Source organism: Phoca vitulina, unplaced genomic scaffold, assembly GCF_004348235.1.
Source record: "Phoca vitulina isolate PV1807 unplaced genomic scaffold, GSC_HSeal_1.0 scaffold15, whole genome shotgun sequence".
In the NCBI taxonomy this organism is placed as follows: Eukaryota; Metazoa; Chordata; class Mammalia; order Carnivora; family Phocidae; genus Phoca; species Phoca vitulina.
Window position 1 is genome coordinate 35,329,368 of NW_022589718.1, and position 21,457 is coordinate 35,350,824.

The 21,457-nt window shown below is 37.5% G+C and overlaps 1 long non-coding RNA gene across 1 annotated transcript in view; it reads left to right on the plus strand.

The window, feature by feature from the left end:
* LOC116637770 overlaps window positions 1–21,105 on the plus strand; it is a 255,519-nt gene extending 234,414 nt beyond the window's left edge. Inside the window, exon 3 of the long non-coding RNA XR_004300541.1 lies at window positions 20,876–21,105. This is a non-coding gene — a long non-coding RNA (uncharacterized LOC116637770). The remainder of the gene's footprint in view (window positions 1–20,875) is intronic.
* Window positions 21,106–21,457: the final 352 nt, after the last annotated feature.

Sequence of the window (21,457 nt, forward strand, 5' to 3'; positions counted from 1 at the left end):
TCGAATTCTTAATCTCAGGAAACAAACTGAGGGTTGCTGGAGTCGGGGGTGGGGTGGGAGGGATGGGATGACTGGGTGATGGACACTGGGGAGGATATGTGCTCTGGTAAGCGCTGTGAATTGTGCAAGACTGTTGAATCTCAGATCTGTACCTCTGAAACAAATAATGTAATATATGTTAAGGGAAAAAAAAACAGAAGAAGAAGATAGCAGGAGGGGAAGAATGAAGGGGGGAAATCGGAGGGGGAGACGGACCATGAAGACGATGGACTCTGAAAAACAAACTGAGGGTTCTAGAGGGGAGGGAGGGGAGGATGGGTTAGCCTGGTGATGGGTATTGAGGAGGGCACGTTCTGCATGGAGCACTGGGCATTATGCACAAACAATGAATCATGGAACACTACATCAAAAACTAATGATGTAAGGTATGGTGATTAACATAACAATAAAAAAATTTTAAAAAAACCTACCTCAATCCATCTTCCCTGGAGAAATCTTATACAATTCAAATTTTAAGTATCAAAGTCATTTTAATATACTAAAGATCTTTAAAGTAAAACTCGTGAATCCTTTGAGTAATGCAAAAATATAGTCCTCATTTACTTCTAAATGTTTTATAGAGTTTTCCATTTTTAATTATTTAAAATACAGTTATTTATGCATAGTAGAAAAATAAAGATACAGATAAGCAAGAAAATCAATGTTAATTCCACTGACCAGCAATAATCACTATTAACACATGTGGTATGCATCATTCCAGAATTACTTCAGAATGTGCGTGTGTGTGTGTGTGCATGCACATGCACACTAACATTTTTGAAGGGACTTCTGTACTTAAGGGACTTTAAAGGGATTATTGTACTTAACTCTTGGTGACCACCCTTTCCCTCTAATCAGTATATTATCCATAAAGAGGTGTTTTGTTTTTTAATGGTTCTATCCTTAACACTTTAAGAGAATGGATTGTCGTTCAACAGTAATACATTTGTTTGGTAACAAGTAGAAGGCATGTTTTTCTCTTTATTGAACTCAATGTGCTTGGATATTCTTGCTTGGGAGCAATTCTATGAGCATAGTGTGCTTGTGGAATTATTCCTAGTTGGCACACAAGAAGCATGGCCAGCGGCCTAAGACCCAAATCTCATGATCAAAACTATAGATGCAGTCTTTTTCTGAAATAAGTTACTTGCTATCATCATGCTTCATTGCTAGGAGAGGATCTCTGTAGCTGGTAACTTCCTTTAGTGCATGAAACTGAAAGATGATCCACCCATAGGTGGTACCAGCTTGGCATCCTATCTGAGGCTTTTGTGAATTACACTCTCAGAACCTCTGCTGGAGCGCAGCACAATCCCTTTCTGTTTCTGCGAAGTCACAGTAGCTTTGTCAAATCTTCTTTGCTCAAGGGGTGCCTTCACTTAGTTTGTCTTTTCCTTCTGCAGTTAATTCCTGAAGATTTTACATAACTCTTTAACTCTTTGGGTGTAATTACCATTTCAGTATTACAGATTATAATATATATGACAAAATATTTTAAAATTATCAGTAAGAACACATCACAATAGAAAGGTGTATCTTCTGCCTAACCATGTTGTCAGATTTGATGAACTATGCATTAAAATTACAGCAATTTAAAAATGTCTGTCATAACTCATTAAATTTTGATTATTTATCTGATCCAAATGTGTATATCATTTGGAGTTAATCATTCCAGAGACGATAGGAAGATAACTTAATAATATCTAAAATTTCATGAAAGACATCCTTTTAAAACATAGTGAAAGTGATGTCAAGGTTAATTAAATCTCATCTTTATTCTATTTTCACTTAACACAGCAAGTCATTCAGATTTTAGAATCTGTTCAAGCTAAGAATTATTATTAATGTTAGAATTTACTGACATTTTTGGATAATTGGTATATTTAAAATAATATATAGTTAACATTTTCAAGGAAATTAATTATGGTCTGTGGTAATTTTTTTTTAGGTTCAGGGAAAATTTATGAAATATCCTGTACAGTATACTGTATGTTTAATAAAATGTTGAACAGATCATATCATATTATAAATAAATCTAAATGTCCAAAATCTTCTGTTGTATTGGAACTTTTTAAAAAATGCAATGTTATTTGGAATAAATGGGACACTTATGGAAAATATTGCCCTTTTTAGTGGTCTTAGGGGTTTTTGTTGTCAAAGCTTGGTGAGAATGGGATTTGAAGTATGCAAAGCATCACATTTAATAAACTCTGTAAGATATCCAACTACTGATTCTAATGGCAGTTTATTGAAATAGATGCATTACTCAAAATCACACATCTGTATTTAGAGGATTTACAGATTAAATATGACAGAATCTCTTCCTTTCTTTAATGGATGAATTAGCAAGTAAATAGAATTGTTTTGGACCCAAGAAGACAGGTGTTACCGCAGGCCACCTTCCCCCAGATATGGAACTTGTTCATGAACACGTGAGGGCAAGTGCCAAGTCCATTTTTTTCATTGGTAGGTGTGTGTGTTTGTTTGCATGTGTGTGAGTGTGTGTGTGGTAAACAAGGGTAAATGCTAGACAAACTTAGGTGAAGGCTCAAATAGAAATCAGATCATTTTATTTCTTACTGTTAAAAGTGACTTTCATTATCAAGAATATTTGAATAGTTAGAAAATAGATAAGAAACCAGAGCATATATAGACGCATTCATCCTTAATCTCCTTTCCTTCATTAATTTTGCCCATACATATTTTAGAATTCCTAGTATGTCCTGCATTAGACAACTGAGATATGACAATAAGTATGTTATTCCTTGATCTTTGTAGACCTACAGTCTAGTAGGGGAGATTTTCAAACATATTCCTGAAATTAATTGGGCTGAGAGTTAGAATAATAGTCTGTCCAGAGCTTGTGGGAAACTCTTGTGGGGAATGAACATGTCTGCTTGGTTAGGGAGGAGGTTGGGAAAAGTTTAAAACCAGGGGAGTCATGTTTAAAGTGAATCTTAAGACATTAGGTATTTATCAGGTGAATAATCTAAGTAAATGTATTCTAGTCAGAAGGAGTAACATGAGCAAAGGCCATGTGGATGGCATGCCAAAGACGTGTGCAAACATCCTCCTGGTTCGAAAATACAACACAGAGAAGTAGAGATCAGTGAAGTATGTCATTCAGTCACTCAGTGGCTTACCCAAAAAAGGGTTTATGTATTTTCTCATGTGAAACTTTGGGAGAGTCAGTTGCTGGAACTGGCTTAGACGCATGGATGTCAAGGTGTAGGACTCCCACAGTTCTCTGGGACTCACCCCCATGAGCACAGGATGGCTGCTGATCATTTTCTCTCTCTATTGACTTTGCCTTTTCTGGAATATTTCTCCAGGATAAATTTAATCTGCCCCTAAGAATTAAGATTGTTAGATATTCTAGGCTACTTGATCTCATTAAGAAGAGTAACTATTTAAACAAAACAAAACAAAACCAAAGACAAGTACCTATTTGAGTGGTTTACCACAGCTTGGATCCTAGTGACACTACAGAGTCCCCTGGAATCCATTACAGGAAAAGCTAAGAGAGGATGGGAGATACCTCTGATTATTTGCACTTTGGAAGAGGGGAGATGGAAGGATCTCTGGGAGGGTCAGATGCCATTCTAGTTTGCAGATTGTCCCCTGGAATCCATTACAGGAAAAGCTAAGAGAGGATGGGGAGATACCTCTGATTATTTGCACTTTGGAAGAGGGGAGATGGAAGGATTTCTGGGAGGGTCAGATGCCATTCTAGTTTGCAGATTGCTTGGAAGAGAAATATGATTTGTGCCCTAGTTAACTGAACATCACACCAATTACTGAGATAAAAGTGTGTATGTGTGTGTGTGAAATGTACTTGCCCTAGCCCATTATGATCCCCAAATGTAGAAGTCGGGGTAAGGATTTTAGAAAAGTTAGTATTTATTGTTTAGTGGCTGGTGTTATTTTCGATAGAAAAAAAGTTGCTAGGGGTTATGTCTTTAAATCAACTTTTTATATTAGAACAAGTTTTAGATTTACAGAAAAATTACAAAGACGGTACAAAGAATTCTTATATACCCCTTTCCTGTCTCTATTATTAATATCTTTCATTGGTATGGTATATTTGTTCTAATTAATGAACCAATGATGATACGTTATTATTAACAAATATCCATATTTTATTCAGATTTCTGTTTTTTCCACTAATCTACTCCTACTGTTCCAGGATCCCGTCCAAAAACCACGTTACGTTTGTCCTGCCTCCTTAGGTGTCCCTTTTCTGTGGCAAATTTTCAGACTTTCTCTGTTTTGATGCCCCTGACTGAAGAGTACTGCTCAGATATTTTGTGCACTTCCATCATTTGAGATTTCTCTGATGTTTTCTTCATAATTAGACACGGGTTATGGATGTTTGGGGAAAAGATCACAGAAATAAAGCGTCATTTCATCTCATTGTATCAAGGGAATCTACTCTTCATATGAATGACCAATATTGGCATTGACCTTGACCACTTAGTTGAGGTCACGTTTGTCAGGTTTCTCTGCTTAAAGCTCCTCCTCCACTCTTGGAAGGAAGTTACTATGCACAGCCCGAATGTAAGGAATGAGGAGTTGTGCTCCATACCCTTGAAGGCAGAGTATAATTTATATCCCAAATATAAATTATTTGGAATCTTAGTGGGTGAGAGGTTTGTCTCTTTTTCTCTATTAGTTGTTTAGATAGTTAATTAGCTAATTAGCTAGATCATTTATTTACATTATTCAGTATGGATTCATGGATGTACATTATACACTTTAGGTTACATTCCTACCACTTCATTTTATTTATTTACTTATTTTGTTTCTCACATTGTTCCAGCTTTGGCTATCGAGAATTCTTGGGGTTTGACCCCGTGTCACTGTAACCTGCCTCCATCATTGTGTGTGTGTGTGTGTGTATGTGTTTAGTGCTTCTTAATTTCTGGCACTAGGAGATGCTCAAGGCTCACCTTGTGTGTTTTCTGCTCCAGTCCTAGAATCAGCCCATTCTCCAAGGAGCCCTCATTCATTTTATTAGAATATGGTATTAGAGAACAAGACCTGAGCACTAGGGCGCTCAGTACTCCTGGGGGGGGATCATTGATTTTAGGCCCCCCCAGCTTACGGAGAAAGCAGCACGTATGGATACACTAACCCTTTCTTCTGTACCCACATTTATAACTGTTTCCATAGGTAAACAGATGTATCTCTATTAAGATACACACAAATTCATTCTCATGTCTCCAGCTCTCATCTATTACCACATGGGTCATATTAACCTATTGTTGTTTACCTGTAAACTCCCACTTCTAAAGTGAGAAATCTGACTCTCTTTTTCCACCATCCATTTAATTAATTATTCAGTCCAAGTATACATGTATAGCAGTATTAGAATTGTTAACTGTAATCACGTGGAAATAGCTGTAGCGACTACACTGTGGTGAACAGCTTCTCTCTGCCCCCTTTGGGGGAGTCCTTCCATGCTTTGGTGGTCCAGCTGGATTCTCTGATCACACCATTCCCTCTTAGGATCCTCTTACCTCCTCGTGACTTTTAAAAATTTGCATGCATTAAGGTAACTTTGGGCTATAAAGATATATGGGCTTTGACAAACACATAATGCCATCTATTCACCATGACAGTTATCATACAGAATAATTTCGCTTTTCTAAAAAGTCCCTTGTTCTGCACCTAGGCAGCCCTTCCTGCCTCTTCTACTCCCATAGAAATCACTGGTGATTTCATCTTTCTGTAGCTTTTCTTTTTCCATAATGTCATGTAATTGGAGTCATACACTAATGTAACCTTTTCAAATTGACTTATTTTAATTAGCAGCATGATTTAAGATGTCATATGTGTCTCCTCATGGTTTAATAACTCATTTTTTAGTACTGAATAATTTTTCATTGCCTGAATTGTACAGCAGTCCCTTTTCTATTCATTAATTGAAGGACACCTTGTTTCTAGTTTTTAATAATTGTGAATACAATTGCTGTAAACATCTGCATGCAGGTTTTTGTGCAGACATATATTTTTAAATATGTGGAGTAAATACCTAGGAGCTTGATTACCAGATCAAATAGTAAAGCTATGTTTCAGCTTTATCAGAAACTTCCAAACTGCCTTGCAAAGTGGCTGTCCTACTTTGCATTCCCACCAGGAATGGAGGAGAGCTGCTATTGTTTCAGATTTGGACCATCAAATGATATTGTAAGTTTTTGGATTTTAGACATGCTGATAGGTGTGTTGGTATGTCATTGTTAGAATTGCAAGTCTCTAATAAAAGCTGAGGCTGACTGTGTTATCATATGGCCATCTGCCATCTGTATATTTTCTTTGGTGAGGTGTCCATCCAGATTTCTTGCCCATTCTTTACTAGTTATTTTTCTTATTTAGCTAAGATTTTTTTTTTATTTTAGATACAATTCCTACATTAAATATATGTTTTGTAGGTTTGTTTGTTTGTTTGTTTGTTTTTCCCCAGTCTATGGCTTGTTTTTTTTCACTCTCTAAACAGTGTATTTCACAGAGCAGATTTTAATTTTAATGAAGTTCAATTATCATTGTTTTCTTTTGTGGATTGTGCTTTTGGTGTTATACCTAAAAAAAAAAAAAATCATTACCAAACCCAAAATCATCTAGATTTTCTCTTATATTTTCTTACAAAAGTTTTGTAGTTTTGTGTTTTATATTTAGGCTGTTTAGACCCATTTTTAGTTAATTTATGTGAAAGCTATGTAGTTTATATCTGTGATCATTCTTTTGCTTCCAATTGTTCCAGCACCTTTGAGTGAAAACACTACTCTTTTTAAGTTTAAATTTTTGGTTCTTTGTCAAAAAGAAATTAAGTCAAGTGACTGTATATATTTGTGTGGGTTTATATATGAGCTCTCTATTTTGTTAGCTTGATATGCATCTTCTCTTTCTGTAAGATTGGTGAACCAGATCATGGAGAATTGGTGTCATATTTTTCCTTAAATGTTTGGTGTAATTCACCAGTGAAGTCATGTGGGTATGGTCCTTTCTTTTTTAGAAGGTTATTAATTATTGATTAAATTCTTCAACAGATACAGGCTGATTCAGATGATCTGTTTCTTCTTGTATGAATTTCGGTAGTTTTTATCTTTCAAGGAATTGACTCATATCATCTCTGTTGTCAAATTTGGGCACAGAACTGCTTATAGTATTCACTTATTTCTCTGTCATTACCCATGGGATCAGTAGTGATAATACACTCTTTCGTTTCTAATATTGGTAACGTGAATCTTGTCTCTTTTTTTCTTGGTGAGCCCGGCTAAGGATGTACTGTGTTATTGACCTTTGCAAGTAAACAGCTTTTGGTTTTGTTGATTTTTCCCTATTGTTTTTCTACTTTCAGTTTTATCGATATATGCTCTCATTTTTATTATTTCTTCTATTATGTTTGCTATAAGCTTAAATTTCTTTTCTTTCTTTTTTTACTTTCCCAAGGTGGAAGCTTAGATTACAGATTCTATATCTTCCTTCTTTTCATATGTTTATTCAGTAATATAAATTCCCATGCTTTTGCTGAATTTCACAAATTCTGATAATTTGTCTTCTCAATTTCAGTTAGTTCAAAATATTTTAAAATCGCTCTTAGTACACTACACTACACTACAGTCTAAAGAAACAAAGCACGCTGAAGATCCATACTTGGATATGATATAGATTTTATTATTGATATGGCATTTAAAGTAACAATGATTAATGTTAAGGTCTTTAATGACAAAAGGGATAACGTGCAAAACAGATGAAAACTCTAAGGAGTTTTCTTCTTTGACCCATGTATTATTTAGAAATGTGTTGTGTTGTCTCCAATGATTTTGGTATTTTCCAGAGATTTTTCTGTTATTGTTTCATAGTTTAATCCTGTGATCTGAGAAAATACTTTGTAACATTTTTTCAAAATAAATTTGCTGAGATGTGTATTATGACCCAGAATAAGGACTATTTTGGTGAATACGCCTTGTGAACTTGAGAGGCACAAGCATTCTGCTGTTTGGAGGACGGTATATTCTCTAAATGTTAATTAGGTTGAGTTGATAGTGCCATTCTGTTCAATTATATACTTACTTTCTACCTGTTTGATCTATCAATTACTGGAAGAGTGATGTTCAACTCTCTATTGTGGATTTGTCTATTTCCTCTTTCAGTTCTTTTAGTTTTGCTTCATATGCTTTGATGTTCTGTTGGTAGGTTCATATATATTTAAGGTTGTGGTGTCTCCTTGGAAAATTGATCCCTTTATTGCTATGTAATACCCTTCTACATCCCTGATAAATTTCCTTGTTCTAAAGTTGTCTGTTTTTTCTTGTCTGAATATAATATTTCTCCTGGAAGGTGTTAGCATAGTCTATCCCTTTTAATCTATTTGTGCCTTTATGTTAAAATGGGTTTCTTTTAGGCGAAATATGGTTGGGTCCTGTGTTTTTATCCACTTTGAAAACCTCCATTAATTGATTTATTTAGACCATTTCCATTTAAAGTGATTATTGATACTGTTAAATTAATATCTATCATGTTTGTAACTTTTTATAATTTATTGCATTTTTTTCTTTATTTCTTTTCATTTTCCTTTTTCTTTTTTTTCCCCTTAGGTTCTCATTAAGCATCTTATAATATTCCACTTTAGGTCCTCTTTTACCATATCATATATACTTCTTTGTTTTTTTTTGGGGGGGGGATGTTGCCTTGGAGCCGGCAATATATATTGTTAACTAATAAGTCCGTTTTCAAATAACACTACTGCTTCATACATAGTTTAGGTACCTTTTAACAGAATTCCCAATCCCTCCCTCCCATACCTGGTAACATTGCTATCATTCACTTCATGTATCCACCTGCTATAATCACCTAATGCATTGTTACTCCTTTAAGGAACACTTATTTTTTGATCAACTAAGAACATATTTTTAAACAGTTTTTATTTTCCCTTCCCATTTGTTCATCCATCAGTTTTCATGCAGATGTGAATTTCTGATGCCTAGCATTTTTCTTCTCCCTGAAGTTTTTATAGATTTTCTCAGAGGGCTGGTCTAATGGTGACAAATTCCCTCATTTGTTTGTTTGAGAATAATTTTTTTTTTAAGATTTTATTTATTTATTTGACAGAGAGAGAGATAGCAAGAGCAGGAACACAAGCAGGGGGAGTGGGAGAGGGAGAAGCAGGCTCCCCACTGAGCAGGGAGCCCGATGTGGGGCTCGATCCCAGGACCCTGGGACCGTGACCTGAGCCAAAGGCAGACGTTTAACGACTGAGCCACCCAGGCATCCCTGTTTGAGAATATTTTTATTTTTTTTCCTTCCATTATGAATGACACTTTTACTAGATATAGAATTCCAGGTTAGAGGCTTTTTTTTTTTTTTTTTCCAGGTAAAATATTTTACTTCACTCTTTTTGTTTACAGTGTTTCAAATGTCAAATCTAACCTATTGATAAGCCCACTGAAGACATTCTTCATTTCTGTTAGTGTTTTGATTTCAAGCATTTCTTTGTGTTTCTTCCTTAGAGTTTTCATCTGTTTTGCACGTTATCCCTTTTGTCATTAAAGACCTTAACATTAATCATTGTTACTTTAAATGCCATATCAATAATAAAATCTATATCATATCCAAGTATGGATCTTCAGTGTGCTTTGTTTCTTCAGACTGTAGTTTCTTCTTGAGTTTTGGTGTTCTTTGCAAGGTTTTGTTGAGAGCTGGATATGATGTCATAAAGAGTAGGAACTCGGGTAAACAGGCCTTTCTCGTGAGGCCCCGCGTTTATTTGACTAGGAGTTTGGTTGTGTTTGATGTTTGCTGTAGCTGCAATGCTGGAGGCTTCTGTCTGCTCCAGAATGGACGTTTTTGGCTCCCATGTTATCTTGGGCTTAGCCAGGACCTTCTCCTCAGGCAAAGTCTTTGTCTTGCCACTCTTTCAGCTGGACTCTGTGCTGTTCTCCTGGAGTCCTGCTGGCTGGTGGTAAGGTGTGTGTGGGGGGAAACAGCCCATGATTTTATAGCTCAATCTGAGTCTCCAGGTGGGCCTGTGTCTCTGGGCTGTGACCTCACGCGTGCTTCTTAGCTTCTTTCCTCATGTAGGTGAGATAGGACATCCAGAGGAGGCAGGAGAGGGAGAAGTCTCCGGCAAAGTCTTTGCCCCTGGAGAGTATATTTTTGTTGTGCAGAGCGCATTTTGTGAGCATCACACTTCTGCTTGCTCTGCCAGAGCCAAGGGCAGGCCTTTCTTGACTCGGCACCAGGAGAACATGGGGGGCTTCCCAGAGGTAAAAGTCGCAAATGTGAGCCACCCGGAAGCCTGCAGCCTCCTGGAGATTCTCCCTCTCACGCGAGTAGACGCTCCATCTCCACCTCCAGCAATCTGTCAGATCTACCATTTCAGTGTTTCCACCAGTGGACAACGGGGAAGCAGATCTCAGCTTGACCTTCTGACTCCCCTGTGTCTCCCGATTTCGGGCTGGTGGCTTTCCCTGCAGTCTCCTTTCTCTAACGGGTCCCGTAAAAGTCACTGATTCTCAGTGTGTACAGTTTCGTGTTGTTTCAAGGATGGAAGTGACAACTTTTGAGCTCTTTACATGTAAAGGTATTCCTTGTTTTTTTTTTTTTTTAAGATTTTATTTATTTATTTGAGAGAGAGAGAGTGCACAAGAGAGAGCACGAGCAGGGGGAGTGGGTAGAGGCAGAGGCAGAGGGAGAAGCAGACTCCCTACTGAACAGGGAGCCCAACGATGACCACGATGACCACGTGGGGCTCGATCTCATGAACCTGAGATCACGACCTGAGCAGAAGGCAGATGCTTAACCAACCGAGCCACCACGGACCCTTGTTTTTGTTTTTTAAAGAAACTTCAAGAATCTTGTGTTATATGCCATGATAGAACCATGTGGTCTAGTCATATTTGCATAACAAATTTCTGGGCAAAACTGTATTCTCATTCTGTGCTTTGCTTTCTAGCTGTTCCTATTATACTCATTTTTATTTCTCCAAATGAGACCAGGAAATTACCAACCCCATATACTCAACAAATGTCCATCATATACCCAGATATCCCTTAGATCCTTGGAGGTACAGTAAACTTATTGCAATTTCCCCACACTTGTAATATAAAGTTAATTCCTGTTGGGTTCTCTAAGCCATTTGACAGCAAAGCTTTCTAAATTAAATATGGGTGTTTCGGGCACCTGGGTGGCTCAGTCGTTAAGCGGCTACCTTTGGCTCAGGTCATGATCTCAGTGTCCTGGGATCGAGCCCCGCATAGGGCTCCCTGCTCAGCGGGAAGCCTGCTTCTCCCTCTCCCACTGCCCCTGCTTGTGTTCCTGCTCTCGCTGTCTCTGTCAAATAAATAAATAAAATCTTAAAAAAAAAATAAATAAATATGGGTGTTTCACTTGGATAAAATGAAGAAGGAAACACTTGAAGATATGTAGTAAGTGTCAGAGATGTCCAATAAAGTAGACTATATATAGTGAGCTAGGAAGGAGGGGAAACTGGGAGGACTTCTGTGACACCTGTGGAAACAATCAAGGAAGGGTACAGTCTTTGGAGTTCAGGTGAGCAGGTCACTGAACCACCTCCAAGGCCTCTGTGACTTCATTATGATCAGTACTTAATTCATTGGCTCCCTTGTTGATATTTTCCAAATAAACAGTAATGAGACGCAATTTTCACTGTATAAGAAATACCAATTTTAAGTGTAGATTTTGGTGAGTTTGATACATTGACACACCCATATAACCACCCAGTCAAACAAGATAAATAATAGTCAATTTATTTTGTTCTTTTGCCACCAAATTATGGAGGAAACTCAGTTTGTTGATGTTAGATTTTTCTTCTTTTCCTGTATTAGTTTTTGCACCTGTACATTTTCTTTCAAGCATGGCTTTCACTGGATTCCATACATTTTTATACGTTATGTTTTCATTTTTATGCAGTGCCAAATATTAAAATTTTTCTTCTGATTTCTTCATTGAGCCATAGCCTAGTTAGAAATGTGATGTTTAAATGCCAGCTATTTAGTTATGTCCCACATTTTCTCCATTTGTTGAGTTCTAATTTGATTCCACCATAGTTGGAGAACATACTGTCTATGATTTCAATCCTTGTAAGTTTAGTGAAACTTATTTTATGGCCTAACCTGTGATCTGTATTGGAGAATTTCCCATGCTTGCTTGAAAAGCATTTGTACTCTGCTGTTGTTTGCTGGAGTACTCTGTCGATGTCAGTTAGATGAAATTTAATTATCTCTCTCTTAATCTTTCCTGATTTTCGCTCTCATTGTTTTGTCCTGACAGAGGAATAAAGAAATATCAAAGTATAATTGTTGAATGGTTTATTTCTTCTTTTTTGAGTCTGGCTGATTTTTGCCTCATTTCAGAGATTCTTTGCTAGGTTTGTATATATTTATTGTTGTTAGCCTTTCTCATGTATTGACCCAAGACTCCCTCATATACTAAGTCTGGTGGCTTTGCACATTTATATTTCCTGCCATTTTCTGAAAGCATGCAGACTCTAGAGGGTTATTCTTTACTATATGGCTTCTGGTCCAGTAGCATCCACATCACCTGGGAGTAGAATTGCTAAGTTTAGCAAATAAAAACACAGGATGCCAAGTTAAATTTGAATTTCGATATACATGAAAGAAAGTTGTGTATCTCTCTTTGAGTATCTGAAATTGAAATTTACCTGGGTGTCCTGTATTTTCTCTCTCAGTCCTAACTCAGAACATTTTAGAGATGCAGAGTCAAAAGTTCCACTTCAGCCCTAACAAATGAGAAATTACATTTTAGTGAGAGCTTCTGATAAGTTATATGCCTATTTTTTTTTAAAGATTTTATTTATTTGACAGAAAGAGACACAGCGAGAGAGGGAATACAAGCAGGGGGAGTGGGAGAGGGAGAAGCAGGCTTCCCACTGAGCAGGGAGCCCGATGTGGGACTCAATCCCAGGATCCTGGGATTATGACCTGAGCCAAAGGCAGACGCTTAACGACTGAGCCACCCAGGTGCCCCTGCTTCCTTAACTTTAAAACGATAATTCTGCTCACTCACTTTTCCAGTGTTGCCTTGTGAGCAAAATGTGAAAAGGAATGAAGTGAAGGCACCCTTCTCTTTAGTTTTCAGTGGGACCATGAAGCCCTCGACTTAGAATACCCCAGTGTATATTATTCATATTAGCCATTCCCATTTCCAGATGGATTTTTATGAGGACCTTAATTCTTCTGAGGAAGGTAATATGTATTAGTTAAGTGTTTCTGCTAAAAATCAATAGGGGTTGGTTTATTTTGCTTTAAATAGAGTTAAGTGCAAGTGTTGATAATTATGAGTACGGACTCAGAAAGGAGAGCATTCTGGATGGCAGAACAATGGTAGACACATGGGAAGTCATATCTAGGACAGGTAAGTGAAGCAGGATGCACCCTAAACCCCGGAACACAACTCTGTCCCCTAAAATAGGAATTGGGCTGATGCAAAACAGTCACACATTTTTCTAGCATCAAGGAAGGATGCATGCGTATTTTAATTAATCCTATGTATATTTATGCATTTATTGACTCATTCACTACAGGTCAATTCTGGTATTTCTGCAGTTGTCTTGGAATTCATCATTTAGTCATTGTGTGGATGGTCGACCAACTTCACACAGGTCTCACTTATTCATATTCTTTTATAAGGTCAGCTTTTCCCCATGTTTATTCTGGGAAGTTTTATCATCTTTAAGCTGTTATGATGTTCATTTTTAGGATGGTATCCTTTTACCTGCCTCCAGAGAACACCACCAGGATAACTGGGCTTTAAGAAGTATTCATATTTTCATTATCTGATAGGATGATGGACCCACAAACTCTCACACCTGGTCAGTATTTCTCAGGAGATACTGTTGTTGTTTAATGATTATTATTAAAAGATAATCTTTTAGAACAGTTTTAGGTTTCCAGAAAAAATAAGCACCCCCTCTTCCTCTTCACAATGGTTTCCCCAGTTACTGCATTAGTATGGTACATTTTTTTGCAATTAATGAACTGATATCCATACATTATTACTAAGGTCCACAGTTTATATTAGGGTACACTCCTTTTGTTTGATGGTTCAATGGGTTTTGACACATGCATGGTGTCTTAGTCACTCTTAATGGTATTATACAGTCTAGTTCATTGCCCTAAATTTTCTCTGTGCTCCACCTAGTCAACTCCCTTCCTTCCTTCTGAGCCCTTGGCAACCACTCATCTTTATACTTTCTCTATAGTTTTGCCTTTTCCAGAATGTCATATAGTTGGAGACATGCAGTATGTTGCCCTTTCAGACTGGTTTCTTTCACTAAGGGATATGCATTTAAGATTCCTCCCTGTCTTTTCATGGCTTGATAGCTTATGTTTATTTAGCACTGAATACTTTTCCATTGTCTGGATGTACCACAGTTTATTTATTCATTCAGTTACTGAAGGACAAATCTTGGAAGCTTCCAAATTTTAGTGATTATGAATAAAGCTGCTAGAGATATTTGTTTGCAGGTTTTCATATGGAAATAAATTTTCAACTCCTTTGAATAAATACCAAGAAATAAGATCGCTAGATCCTATGGTAAGAGTCTATTTAGTTTTGTAAGAAACTGCCATGCTATTTTCCAAAACGTCTATATCATTTTGCATTCCCACCAGCAATGAATGTGGATGCTCCACATCCTGGCCAGCATTCCGTGTTGTCAGTGTTCTGGATTATAAACATTCTAAAAGGTCTGCAGTGATATTTCATTGTTGCTTCAATCTTCATTAATGATCTATGTTGTTAAGCATCTTTTTATATGCTTATTCCGCATCTGTATATCTTCTTTGGTAAAGCATCTGTTCACGTGTTTTTTGCTCTTTTTAGTGGATTGTTTTGTTATTGTTTAGTTTTAAGTGTTCTTTGTATAATTTGTATAAAAGTCCATTATCAGATACATGTTTTACTAATGTTTGCTCCCAGTCCATGGTTTGTCTTTTCTTTCTCTTAACTATGTATTTCACAAAGCAGACTTTTTTTAATATTAAAGAAGTACAACTTCCCAATTTTTTTTTCTTTTTATGGATCATGATTTTTTTTTTTTTAAGATTTTATTTATTTATTTGACAGAGAGAGAGACAGCAAGAGAGTGAACACAAGCAGGGGGAGTGGGAGAGGGAGAAGCAGGCTTCCCGCCAAGCAGGGAGCCCGATGCGGTGCTCGATCCCAGGACCCTGGGATCATGACCTGAGCCGAAGGCAGATGCTTAACAACTGAGCCACCCAGGCGCCCCTATGGATCATGATTTTGATGTTGAATCGAAAAGTCATCACCAAACTCAAGATCACCTCTATTTTCTCATATGTTTTCTTTGAAGTATTATAGTTTTGCATTTTAGGTCTATGATACATTTGGAGTTAATTTTTCTGAAAGGTATAAATTCTGTATGTACATTTTTTTTTTTGGCATGTGAATGTCCATTTCCTCAAACACTGTTGAAATGACTACCTTTGACCATCCATTGTATTCCCTTTACTTCTTTGTCAAAGATCAGTGGACTGTATTTCTATAGGTTTATTTCTGGGTTCTCTGTTCCTTTGGTCTATTCCTTATTTCACCAGTATCACACTGTCTTGATTATTATAGCTGTATAGTAAGTCTTGAGGTCAGATAGTATCAGTTCTGACTTTGTTCTTCTCCTTCAATATTGTGTTAGCTCTTCTGGGTCTCTTGTTTCTCCACATTTAAATATTAGAATCGGTTGTTGATATCCGCAAAAATTTTGCTGGTAGTTTGACTGGGATTATGTTGAATCTAAAGATTGAGTTGGGAAGAATTGACATTTGAAAATATTGAGTCTTTTGATCCATGAACATAGACTATCATCTGTTATCAACATAGAGTTGTAGATAATATTTACTGTTCTTGGGATCAACAGGGATAACCTGTCTCATGTATGGATTCTGTGTTTTGAATTTTTGCAGGTCCCCATTTTGGTCATATTCAAGTCATCTCCAGAGGCTCACTTTCCACAGTAGTGAGTGTATTAGCCACAGTACTTTTAATAGCTTCTGCTTTACTTTTCATGTTACTGTTACTATGTCTTGGTCATACATTTTTTAAAAAATTAATACATAAAAAGAGCTGGTAGAGGAAAAGTAATTGCCCTCTAATAAAGTTATCAAGGAAAGAGTCAAGACTTTGTAAGCTTATGCGTTATCAGCAGCTTGAAACACTGGCATTTTGTGAGTGATTTTTTCCTTTAGTTATGCTACTTGCCATCACAAAAGTCTTGCAGTTTGGGTGTATCTTTGATTCTGGCACCATTCCAAAACCTTGAAATGACTACACAGGACCACCTGAGGTGGTGGGTTGGAAAAACCAGAAGAGAGAAAAAAGCAGAACTGAGAAACTATCTCTACCAAGATAATTTTAACTTATTTTTTCTGGTAATCAGTTGTGTTTCTAGGTGTTGTACATAGAAGGAAAAATAATACACTCCTCTCTTGTGCATTGGACCCTGACATGGTCAGTTGACGTTAGCAAGCCTGTGTAATGGACCATCCCAGACTACTACAATGGCTGCCTAAATAGTTTTCAGGGCTGTAGTTTGGAGGGTCTGCATATATGAACCCAATACCATGGTCTTCCTCCCATTGAGGCTAATTTACTACTGATGTTCCTAATGTCCAACTGCAAGAAAGAGAATCCAACCCTGAGCCCCAGTTTGGCACTGTTTATTGAGAAAGATGTTCAGTTTTTGGGTGAAAGTTGACAACACTGGATTCCTTCCACCTGTAACAAAGGCTGTGACTTATTTTGACTGGAAAAGAAACATGTTCTAGATATTGGTTTGCATTTCCCTACTTTATGGCCTCAGTCACCAAAATGATCCAAGAGTTTGCTGTGATTCATCCACCAATATGGAGCCCACATCACACTGAGTCAGATCAAGGGATCCACTTTATAGCAAAGTCAATGTTTCTGTGGGCACTGGGACAACTGAATCCACCGCTGTTGTCACACACTGCGCCACCCAGAGGCAGCCAGCCTGAGAAAGGATAGACTGTCCTGTAGATGGCACAGCTGAGGTTCACAGTTCAGAAATGACATCCTGCAAGGATAGGACCTCATCCTCTGAGATGCAGTATATACCCTAAATCAATGACCACCATGTGGTGTGGGACCCACATTAGGTAAAATGCATAGGTCCGGGAATCAATGAAAGTAGATGTGGGTCTGCAGATGTCACTCCTAGTGAGCAGTTGGGGTAACAGTTTTACTGCCTCTCCACCTCTGGGCTCTTCAGGAAACACAGTAAGAGCCCCTGGTCTTTACATGACTCCTCAGGCACATTGGACTTTTACACAAAGAGACCAGCAGGCAAAAAGAGGAGTCACTTCCCTGGCAGGGGTAGCTGTCACTGATGATCAGGAGGAGACAGGATGCTTTTATAATACGTGATTGGGGGGAATATGTTTCACATACAGGTGATTTATTTCAGCATCTCTTAATACCCCTTGCCCAGTTTTAAGAGTAACTGGAAAAATGGGGTACCCACGACCTATGAAGAGCATAGTCACTAGGGGATTAGAAGGCTTGTGATGAAGGTCTGTAACAAAGCATGAGTTTCCTCACCCAGACCCCATAGATAGAAGCTGAGTGTGAGGGGACTTGAGAAAGGATGTAGAGAAGGGGATGATATCAGCTATGGCCTTGGGACAAGATACACAAGTGGGAGCTACATTTCATTCCACTGGCTTTTCTAAGCTGCCCTTGGGAAGAGAGAGACACAGCAGACTCTTGCTGCTCCCAGAGATCATAAGGAAAATTAGATGTGAGTGGCTCAAGGGATGGATGATGGTTGGCATTGTAATACATGTCCAGACCCCACTTCAGGAATTAAATGCCTATTCACTGAATGGTAGGGAACACTTCTGGCTGACAGGTCAGACATTAGTTCCCCCTGGGCATTGCTCTCCGAAGAGAGTTGTATTGGCAGTCAGTGTCTATTGACTGCCCGTACAGGGGTTCACAGGCTCTCTCCTCTCACCTGATATCACAGTAACTCTGATGGGCCTCCTCAGCTTCAAAGTTCCCTATGTCATACCTGAGCTGTTTTTTAAAGTTGCAATGCACTTCGAACTCCCCTGGTACCCGGTCCTGCAACTTCTTTTTCCTGTACTCGTGTTGACACAGGAGCATACCTTAGTGAACTCCCCGTGTGCATTCTCTGAGTCTGAATCTACTTCCCAGGGACCCCATCCAGCAATGACAGTGTTTTAAAAATTATCCAAAGAGCAACATCAGCAACATGGCAGGGTAGGCAACTCCAAGCTCTCCTTTCCTTAGAGGAATATCAAAAAATATTGAAAAACAAGCAGAAAACTGTCAGGATCAAATTTGTCAGAACTCTGGAAAAGAGTCAAAGGTTTAGAGGAGACAAGTGAACACTGAATCAGGGAAAATGTGACTTGAAAATGATAGAAGATCTTTGAAATGTTTCTACTTGTTCTTGCCCCATACTTCCCCCAAGGTGGCAGTTAATTCTGGTATATCAGCATTAACTAAGGAACAGAGATAAGGGTATACAAATGGAGGCAAAAGAGCCAACAGAATAAGGGTATTATCATCGCTGTGTCTTCAAGGTCCCTAAATGCAGCTGAGATCTATAAAAACATACTCTTCCCCTCATTCCACAAAATAACAAGCATGCTGTTTGAAAATGCAACAGAGAAGTGTTGCTGAGTGATTATCCAGTAACATGATGACTTTATTCCTAAAATTTGTATCATACTGCATGTGTCATCAAATATGCTTCAAAAATACGATTTCCAATTGTAAAAATGCATCTTGTCAACTGGATGTACATGAGCTTATGCAATTGTTCAATTCTTATTGATAATTCAAATCATTCTGCTTTTTCCCTGTTGTGAAGGCTAAGACATATCCTCATAGGTGTGTTTGTGTTCATATCACTATGTATTCAAAAATATTGATTTATTTCTTCCTCAAGATTATTTTTTTTATTATGTTTACGCTTAGGAAAGGTTCATCCTACCTCAAGAAAAGTTAAATATTCTGTCATGTTTTTAGAAATAAGTAACTATTGATGCAGAATATTAAGAATCTTCACATTTTTACTATACTGTTGGTTGTATAAAGAACCAATTCTTACTTTATTAAATCATTATTTAACATAGCTCGGTAAAATCTTAAAAATTTCCAAATGTTTAGTTTCAATATATTTTCTTAATATTCTTATCAAGGTTTTATATTCTTCTCTGCTATTAGAAAAGATAATAGAAAAGTAGATACCAATTAAAACAAATTATCACTGGTATATAATGAAGTTATTGATTTTTTATCTTTATTTTTTATTGGGTCATATTATTAAATTATCTAATTCGTTTTAAAATTTTTGTCAATTCGATTCTGTTTTCTAAGTCAATAAGTATCATGCTTAAATTATGATAAATGTGTCTCTAATTTTTTTTTCTGATGTATAAGCTCATTCCCTAGCTAAAAATTCAGAACATTATAAACTATAGTGGTAATAGTCATAATTATTTTCTTCTTTACTTTAATGAGAATTGAACTTTATTTTACATTGAATTTAGCTCTGATGAAGAGAAAAAATTAGCAGGTTAAGGAAGAATCTTCCTGTACCTAATATATAACATGTTCTTGAAAATTAAGAATGATGTTGGGCACCCAGGTGGCTAAGTTGGTTAAGCATCTGACTCTTGGTTTCAGCTCAGGTCATGATCTTGTGGTTGTGGGATTGAGTCCCGCGTTGGGCTCTTTGCTCAGTGGGGAATCTGCTTCAGATTCTCTCTCCCTCTCTCTCTCAAATAAATAAATAAAATCTTAAAAAAAAATAAGAATAATGTCAGAATTTGTGAAATGCCTTTACAGAAACTGTGGAGGCATTTTCTTTGTTATTCATGTGTTTTTGAGATGCATTATAATAGCAATTTCCTAAGTGAAATCATTCTGGAAATAAAACCTGCCTGATGGGATGAACATGAGTTTTAGAGTTAGATATATAAACTCAAGTTACAATAATAGTTGAATGCTTAATCTAAACTTGCTTCTTTCATTTAGGCAATGTTATCTAAATATTTTCATATCATGATTTCAAGGCTTATTAAAATCAGTTACCTTTAAAGTTTCCCTCTGTCTTGAAGGGGGTTACATATTATGGGAATTATCCATTTAGCATGCAAGAAAAGGTGTCTGAAACCGTATGGGTGGGTATGAAAAGCTTGGGGAGAGAATTTAAAATAGGAAGAGGAGAAGGAGGAATTGTGACATTTGGGAATGGAGGACGGTAGGCCTACAGAAAAGAAAAGAATGGTCATTTAAAAAGAACAGAAATAAGTATACTGGGCAGTGACAAGGAAGGCGCCAGCATTCCTTGGGGAGGGCTCACGAGTGGGGGCTAATGAGCAGTGCATTTTGGGAATATGTCCGGGTGGTCCAGGAATGGGAAATGACCCAGGGGCATGAGTACTCATCTGCAGTGATGTTCTTTATAATACAAATGAAACCATCCCTCTACTGCACTGATACTAAAAATGATGTTGCAGCAAAATATTCAGTAAGAGAAAAAGAAGTTCTCCCTAAAATTTTATGTGAACAAGAGGAAATCACATAACTGTAATCAGTACTGTGAAGGGCTTGTGTTTGTGTCATTTTGCATATCTGCCTATTCTACTCTACTATTCTATTCTTTCTATTCTATTCTATTCTATTCTATTCTAATCTATTCTATTCTGTTCTGTTCTATTTTAGTTTTTTGCTTATCTGCCTATTTTAAAGATTCTACAGTGATCATGTTTAACTTGAATCACAGGAAAACGCAATAAGAGTTCTTCAAGAAGTGCCCTGTGGATCTGGCTACACAGAGGTCTTCAGGGATCCTAGCAAAGCTGTCTCTGTGGAGTGGTGGTGCCCACAGGCAGGTGGCAGCCAGCCGAGGAGTGAAGGTACAGTGTGAAAAAGCAAACAATAGGTATGCACTGCTGTGTTGGGATTCTGCTCATGAAGGAGAGGACACAGACTGACTAGTGACCAGAGGGACATGCAATGGTGAGTAAGGATTTGATTGTTTAAATGAAAGTTTCTTCATGGTGAATAATACAATGGAAAGTGTCCAGGTGAAAGACAAACAAACATACCAGTGAAAAAGGGTAAAGAATACCATTTTCCTGATAACATGAGAGTAGATAGACTCCAACACATGGGTGAAAATTCCTTTGTCCCAAAGGAGGAATTAGCCCCGCTTGTCCCAAGAGGACAAGAGGCAGATAGATGTAGGGAACAGAACGAAGAAGATGATGTTCTTTGTGACAGATTACCCTCTCTTTCAAGTGAGAGGCTGGGGTCATCTTCTGAGGCTGAGTGAAGACCATGTAGTCAGCAGTGTTAGGAGAGG